Source organism: Tripterygium wilfordii, chromosome 17 (genome assembly GCF_013401445.1).
Source record: "Tripterygium wilfordii isolate XIE 37 chromosome 17, ASM1340144v1, whole genome shotgun sequence".
NCBI classification, from domain to species: Eukaryota; Viridiplantae; Streptophyta; class Magnoliopsida; order Celastrales; family Celastraceae; genus Tripterygium; species Tripterygium wilfordii.
Genome location: NC_052248.1, coordinates 11,211,850 through 11,219,571, shown reverse-complemented (window position 1 = coordinate 11,219,571; position 7,722 = coordinate 11,211,850). Strand labels below are relative to the sequence as shown.

The 7,722-nt window shown below is 37.3% G+C and overlaps 1 long non-coding RNA gene across 1 annotated transcript; it reads right to left on the bottom strand.

Annotated features, from left to right (window-relative positions):
• Positions 1-5,595: 5,595 nt before the first annotated feature.
• Positions 5,596-7,475, bottom strand: LOC119982891. Its single transcript, XR_005464525.1, has 3 exons — positions 7,176-7,475; positions 6,762-6,864; positions 5,596-5,995 (listed from the first exon to the last, which is right to left on the bottom strand). It is a non-coding gene; the product is annotated as an uncharacterized LOC119982891 (long non-coding RNA).
• Between the last annotated feature and the right edge of the window lie 247 nt (positions 7,476-7,722).

The window sequence follows — 7,722 nt, the reverse complement described above, 5'->3', positions numbered from 1 at the left end:
TGTGATTTAAAATTTGTGCAAACAAGAGGTGGAACAAAATATTTCATTACATTCATCGACGATTGTACAAGGTATTGTTATGTATTTTTGCTAAGAAGCAAAGATGAAGCTATAAAAGCATTCAAGCAATACAAACTTGAGGTTGGGAACCAACTCAACAAGAAAATCAAAATGTTAAGAAGTGATAGAGGTGGTGAATATGAGTCACCATTTCAATCACTGTGTGCCGAAAATGGAATCATTCATCAAACTATAGCGCCGTACACTCCCCAACAAAATGGGATAGCTGAACAGAAAAATAGAACGTTAAAAGAAATGATGAATGCAATGTTAATAAGTTCTGGATTACCCCAGAATTTGTGGGGGGAAGCTTTGCTTTCTGCAAATTACGTTCTGAATAAGATACCTCACAAGAAGATGGATAAAACTCCATATGAATTGTGGAAAGGTCGAGCACCTTCCTACAAATTCTTAAAAGTGTGGGGCTGTCTGGCAAAGGTTGCAATCCCTGATCCGAAAAAGATCAAAATGGGACCTAAAACAGTTGACTGCGTGTTTATTGGATATGCTCACAACAGTAGTGCATATCGATTTCTAGCTCATAAATCAAAAAATTTTGAAATACGTGAGAATACGATTATTGAATCTAGAAATGCTTCATTCTTTGAGAATGTGTTTCCTCACAAAAGTACACATGAAATGAGCACCCTTAAACGAACTCATATATTTGTGACTCAAAATGAGGGAGAAGGAACTTCACATCAAAATGTTGAAGAAGAACCAAGATGAAGTAAAAGAACAAGGACTTCTACTTCTTTTGGTCCTGACTTTCTATCATTCTTGGTAGAAAAGGAACCTCAAAGCTTCAAGGAAGCAATGTCTACCCCTGAAGGTCCATTATGGAAGGAGGCAATAGACAGTGAAATTGAGTCTATCATTCAAAACCACACCTGGGAACTAGTGGATTTACCTCCTGGAAGTAAACCATTGGGTTCGAAGTGGGTCTTTAAAAGAAAGATGAAGGCTGATGGATCAATTGATAAATACAAGGCTCGACTTGTAGTTAAAGGCTACAAACAAACAGAGGGAGTAGATTATTTTGATACTTATTCCCCTGTTTCAAGAATAACGTTTATAAGGCTTTTAATAGCCTTTGCGGCATTACACAATCTTGAAATCCATCAAATGGATGTGAAGACGGCATTCTTGAATGGTGATTTAGATGAGGAAATCTACATGGAGCAACCCAAAGGGTTTGTGGTTCCAGGAAAAGAGAAGAAGGTCTGCAAACTTGTGAAGTCTCTATATGGACTAAAACAAACTCCAAAATAATGGCATGAAAAATTTGACCAAGTAATGATGTCAAATGGCTTTGACATTAATGAATGTGACAAATGTGTTTATATGAAGAACACATCATCAGATTATGTCATTATTTGCCTATATGTGGACGATATGATTATCATTGGTAGTGATAATAATATTGTTAAAGCTACTAAGAAATTACTAGCAAGCAAATTCGACATGAAAGACTTAGGTCTTGCAGATGTCATCCTTGGAATCAAGATTACCAAAACAATGGATGGTTACGCGTTATCTCAGTCACACTACATTGAAAAGGTGCTCAATAGATTTGACAAAGATAACAGTACCACAGCGAGAACGCCTGTAGATGTGAATCTTCATCTCAAAAAGAATGAAGGTCCTAGTGTATCTCAATTTGAGTACTCACGGATCATTGGTAGCCTAATGTACCTAATGAATTGTACTCGTCCGGACATTGCTTACTCAGTTAGTAAGCTAAGTCCGTATACTAGTAATCCTGGAGAGGATCACTGGAAAGCAATAGCTAGAGTCATTAATTATCTAAGGTACACAACTAATTATGGACTACATTACACAAGATATCCACCTGTAATTGAAGGTTACAGTGATGCAAATTGGATTTCAGATTCAGAAGATGCTAAATCCACTAGTGGATACGTCTTCACACTTGGTGGTGCAGCTATATCATGGAAATCCTCGAAACAAACGTGTATAGCTAGATCTACTATGGAATCTGAGTTTATAGCACAAGATCGAGCTGGAGAAGAAGCCGAATGGCTTCGTAATTTTTTGGAGGATATTCCTTTGTGGCCAAATCCTATGTCGGCTATTTGCATACACTGCGATAGTCAGTCTGCAATAGGAAGGGCACAAAATCAAATATACAACGGTAAGTCTCGACACATTCGTCGTAGACATAAGACCGTGAGATAGCTTTTGTCAAATGGGATTATATCCATTGATTATGTTAAATCAAAGGACAACATTGCTGACCCTTTGACAAAAGGCTTGACTAGAGATCAAGTATATAATTCATCAAGGGGAATGGGTTTAAAGTCCATAACCTAAAGCTCTGCCACACTGGCAACCCAACCTAGCTTATTGGAGATCCCAAGATCTAGGTTTAATGAGACAACCGAATTGTGGGGGAACTTAAAGTAATCACTAAGGAATTTATTCCTAACTCTTTCCTATGATGAGATAGTGATACCTGTCATGGTTCAGGATAATCTATGATTTTAATGATTCTTGTACGTTGAAAAATTCAACGGAAGTATGGCAGGATACTTCTAACAAGAAATCACCTATATGAGTATGAAGGGGCCGCTTCTATGAGAGTGATAGGACTAAACTCTCTAGAGCACTCATGAATTACCAGAGATGTCCAGGGCCAAAATGGACAGAATGTAAACAGTTAAAGACATCGCGTTCACTAGTTAGCGAATAAACCCGATGATATTTCACTAGGGAAGGTTCAAAGTCAAAAGCTACCTATCCTGATGCGGCTATTTTCCAAAGCTTTCCTTTCTTTTTGGACTACAGACCAATGGGCTTTCAGCCTATTCCAAGTCTTTCCTTGTTTGGCCCACAGCCCAGCAGACTTTCAGCCCAACCCGGAAACTTGTCTCAGCCCAGCTCGTGGGGCTCAAACAGATAAACGAATAACATATTAAAAATTTATCTGTGTAGAACAAAAAGATCAAATTTTATCTGTTTGTTTAATTAATTATCTATGTTTTGATTATTCTCAATTAATGTTGGAATTATCTGTGTGGATTAGCTTCCAATCCATTTTCGTTCCAATCCTTGATACCTCCCAAGCACTATAAATAGAGGCCTCCATACCATTCACAAAACACACCTTAAAAGCATTTGCATTTGTTCTTAGGGAGAGTCGAGAGCTGCTGTTGTTGTTTCCGAAAGTTGCCCGGTGTGAAGCTTCCATTCCGTGCAGAGCTGTGGCCATTCTATCCTGGGAGACTCTCGTCTGTATTCCTCGAAGCAAACCGGCAGTGGGGAGGCGATTTAGTCTTAAGGAGACAGAGACTACTCTGGGCTTGGCTTTTTACATTCAATCTCTTTTTCTGTTCCTCATTGGTAATGTATTATCCAATTGATCGGTAATATGGTAATGTTGTTTCTTCATATTGATTTCATTGTTACACGTTTCAATTCTTAATGTTCCATAAACACTCACTTATTTCACAACAAATCCAACCTTACCACTAAATCAGGTTGGCACGTTCTATACAAATACCCTTTGTTTGCGTGGCCAGCATATATCTATTCTACGCTCACGTTCAGGATTCTTACCTCCCCTAATTCAACCGAATCTGCAGATGGACTAACATTTATTATGGCACCCAACAGTAGTCCCTCGCCAACTGACAGCTTTGGTTCCTATCTTGGAATAATGGATCCAGCACAAGAAGGTAATATAATGTGAAGCTATGGTTCTTATCTTTACTATTGATGTAATATTGATACATACATTATATACAACTAAACCAATTACTTTTGAGCTAAATGCAGGTCGCGCTATTGATCAATTAGTGGTGGAATTTGACACTTACAAGAATACATTTGATTTGGATGGCAATCATGTATCGATTAACACAAAAAGTTTGATAACCCCAATTTATGTTGAAGTCTCAATGAAACCGGAATTGACCTGAAAAGTGGAAAAGACATCAAGGTCTCAATAATATTGGATGGCAGAGAAAATTATCTTACAATGTACGTTGGATATGCATCAGAACTAAGAGATGAGATTTTTGTTGACGTGCCTATTGACATCCCATATACCAAGGTTTTTAAAACCTGACCGGTCATCAAACCGGAAAAGTCTTCGGTTCACGGTTCAAAGGTTCAATCGGGGTTCAAACCGGGTTCGAACCGGTTTTAACGTAATGAATTATTTATATATATATTTATATTATATGTATATAATATATAAGAAAACTTCATAAAAATACAATATATTCAAATAAAGTATCATTTTAAACAAAGAAAATCTCATAGCCTAGTGGTTAAAGCTTTTTTTAATGAATAAAAGGTCATGAGTTCAAACCCTACAAATAACAAAATTTCAAAAATATTTTATTAACTTTAATAAATGACCGAACCGGTCAAAACCTGCGCGGTTCTGATCGGTTCAACCGAAAATATCCCGGTTCATCAATTATCGGTTCTGCCACCTCAACCGGACCGGACAAGTGGCCGGTCACCGGTTGGACCGGTCCGACCGGCCGGTCCGGTCCGGTTTTCAAAACCTTGCCTTATACCCGCCAAGCTTCATCTATATGGGATTCACAGCTTCAACAGGGTATCTCACTGAAAGCCATCAGATTCTCAATTGGAGTTTATCATCATATCCAATACACAAGAAATGAGGAGAATCAATCAGCAAACCAGTGTGATGTAGTGGTTCATGCATGGGATATACATCACAAAATACTACTGAAGGCTTTCAAATTCTATGCAAAATTTCAAAATAAATGAGGAAGGCGATATAATCCATTCATATATCAGGTGCAATAAGGAATGGTGATGCCCTATTTTTCTTTCAGCTTTGTCAAGAAATATAGACACGTAATTTATTTTCCATTGTCTAGACTACACCGACTAAGAGACCCGGAAGGCAAACAAATTTCAACCTTAGTGGAAGATTTGGAAACCATATCTTGTTTCTTGGCCTTCCAAGATGTTAGAGCATAACCTCAAAAAATACACCAATCAGTAGTTTATAGGAGAGTATCGAAAAATCTTGCCCAATCAGCATCACAATAAGATGTCAAGGTTATTAGAGAATCTGATCAAAAAAATAAGCCACATATGGAGGTCCCATGTAGATAGCGAATGATTCAAGAAAGTACCCTTCGTATTTAGATGAACTTCCAAATAGTGTTTTAAATCCCGATTTGGACCGGCCGATTCAACCAATTGAACTGGATTCTGATCAGTTCATCGGTACAATTCAATTTGAAATATACGATTAAATCGTGTCGGTCAAGAACTGATTGAACAGGGGGTATTACAAGTATTGATTCGGTGTTAAATCTATTTTATACCCTTTTTTTTAAAAAAAAAGAATTTTAATTTTTCAAAACTAAAATTAAAATTTTCGTTTATAAATTAATAAAAATAAAAATTTAACTAAGACCCAAAGTCTCTAAAAAGTGTCCTCAAGTGAATTTTTTAACAATGTCTTTGATGAGAACCTAAGACTTTATTTATAGGAGTCATAAAATATGTTAAAAATACTATTAGTGAGAATTGAACTTGGACAATCAATAAGGAAATCATAAGCCTTAAACATTAAAGCAATATGATTGTCACGACCCAAATACGACATGTGACCGGCGCATGACCCCAATGGAACGGATCCACCAAGGTCAAGCAAGCCTCAAACCAAAATAGACGAAACATATAAACAGCATATGATAGGAATGTCTCATAACATTACATGTCCAGTACATTACTGGCCTATTGCCCATATATACAAGAAGTGTCTGAACTGTGTTTAGATGGAGTATCTAATGCTGAAGATGAACCTAAATCCAAAAGATAACATATACAAAATACCCGCACAACAGGTGCTGGAATCACCAAAACAACGGAATGTTCCAATATGCCGAGGACGATCCTAGTACTGCCCAATCAACACTATCTGAAACATATCAACAATGGAGGCATGAGTCACAAGACTCAGTGAATGAATAGAAACTTAAGCAATACAAAGGGGACAAGCAAACTGAAGACCACGAATAATCAAGTAGCATGGAAATCAAGTTCTCTCTCAGGTCACATGAATCAACAGTTTTCCAATTAGCGATAATTAGGCGGGAGGACTTTTGCACATAATCAACAGGCAGCATGCGAAGTGCCGTAACAGGTAGCATACAAAGTGTCGTATCAGGGTAACAGGCAGCACATACAGTACCGTAACAGGCAGCACGCACAGTGCTATAACATACTTGGTGCACCAAGGCTAACGCTTACTGTCGTCAGCATACAATATCCTGATAGAAAGTCACTCCCGCGTAACAAAAGATCAACAATGTCAAATTGTCAATCAGATAGAAATAGAGTCGGATAATCTGAGATAGAAATCAAATATCATGTCGAGTATCGGAATCACAATCAGAGGAACTCATAACCATAGTCAGATTCAACATAGCCCATACGGTACAAAAACAATACCAAAGTCAGAAACAAAACCAAAATTAGAATACCATGAATTCCAGAATTCAAGTCGGTGTATGAATAAAATCGGTATTCAAATAGCTTCAGACTTAGAACCACAATAAGATAAAGTCGTATCAAACACAACGGTTGACTCAGAACTTGTCCAAAAAATATACGAATCGAGAATCACGAAAATGGCAATGTAAATTTTAAGCGGAAAGAATATGCAAGGTTATAGACGCGCGTACAGTGTATTGGATAAGTCCCTATTCACTCACTGGTATCACAGCCAACGTGCCGTTACTCCCAAGTCCCTCGCATAATCATAAAATCCACCAGATAGCAAGTCACCTACGACGCACAAAAACACACTGAGATATCCATCAAGCGTTCCAATTTCTGCTAACACATCTTACAAAAGTTCAGCAACATAATGGTCCCAAATGCTAGAAACCAAAACTAAATAAATATCCAATTCAATTTCGAAAAACTTATATTATTCCATTCGATATACACCAACCAAGCATCAGTAATTCAATTCCAAACATCTTCTCTACCTTACTCAGTCCAACCACTAGCTCAAAAGCAATCCAAACTTAGTGAATCCTTATTAAACCAACTTTACTCAATACCACAATTGGGACCAAAGTATAAATATTTACCTTCTGGAATCTTCAACCTTTAATCTCTTGATTTCCCCCCACTGATCTTCACGAGTTGTTCACTACTTTGGTAGAAAATGAAAGAGTTCCCAAGTCCACTCCTTCCAACATCCATGGGTACAAGTTTCTCCTTCTCAACTCCTCTTAACCTATGACTGTGGTTTCTACATCTACTTAATAGCTTGAAGAAAGAAGGAAATAGTTGACTTCCTTCTCTTAAGATGCTCTTGATATGCCTTGGGAGGAAATGTCACACCATTTCTTCTAGATCCTTCTCGTCTCTACTCTCATACTGTGCTACAGGTGTTTGGCTTCCACGGGAAGCTAAACATAATATTTGTATAACTTTAAACTTTATCCAATTGCATTTCAATTTCATTGTTCATTCATTGCATTTCAATTTCTTTACCCTTCTCAAAGACCGTTATGTCCTCCAACTTTATCAGAAGTTACCATTCATATATTTACAATTTTACCATTATTTGTTAATTCCAACATTTTTTTACACCGGGTATTACACAAATCACCTGTATTCTTGTAAGTGTCA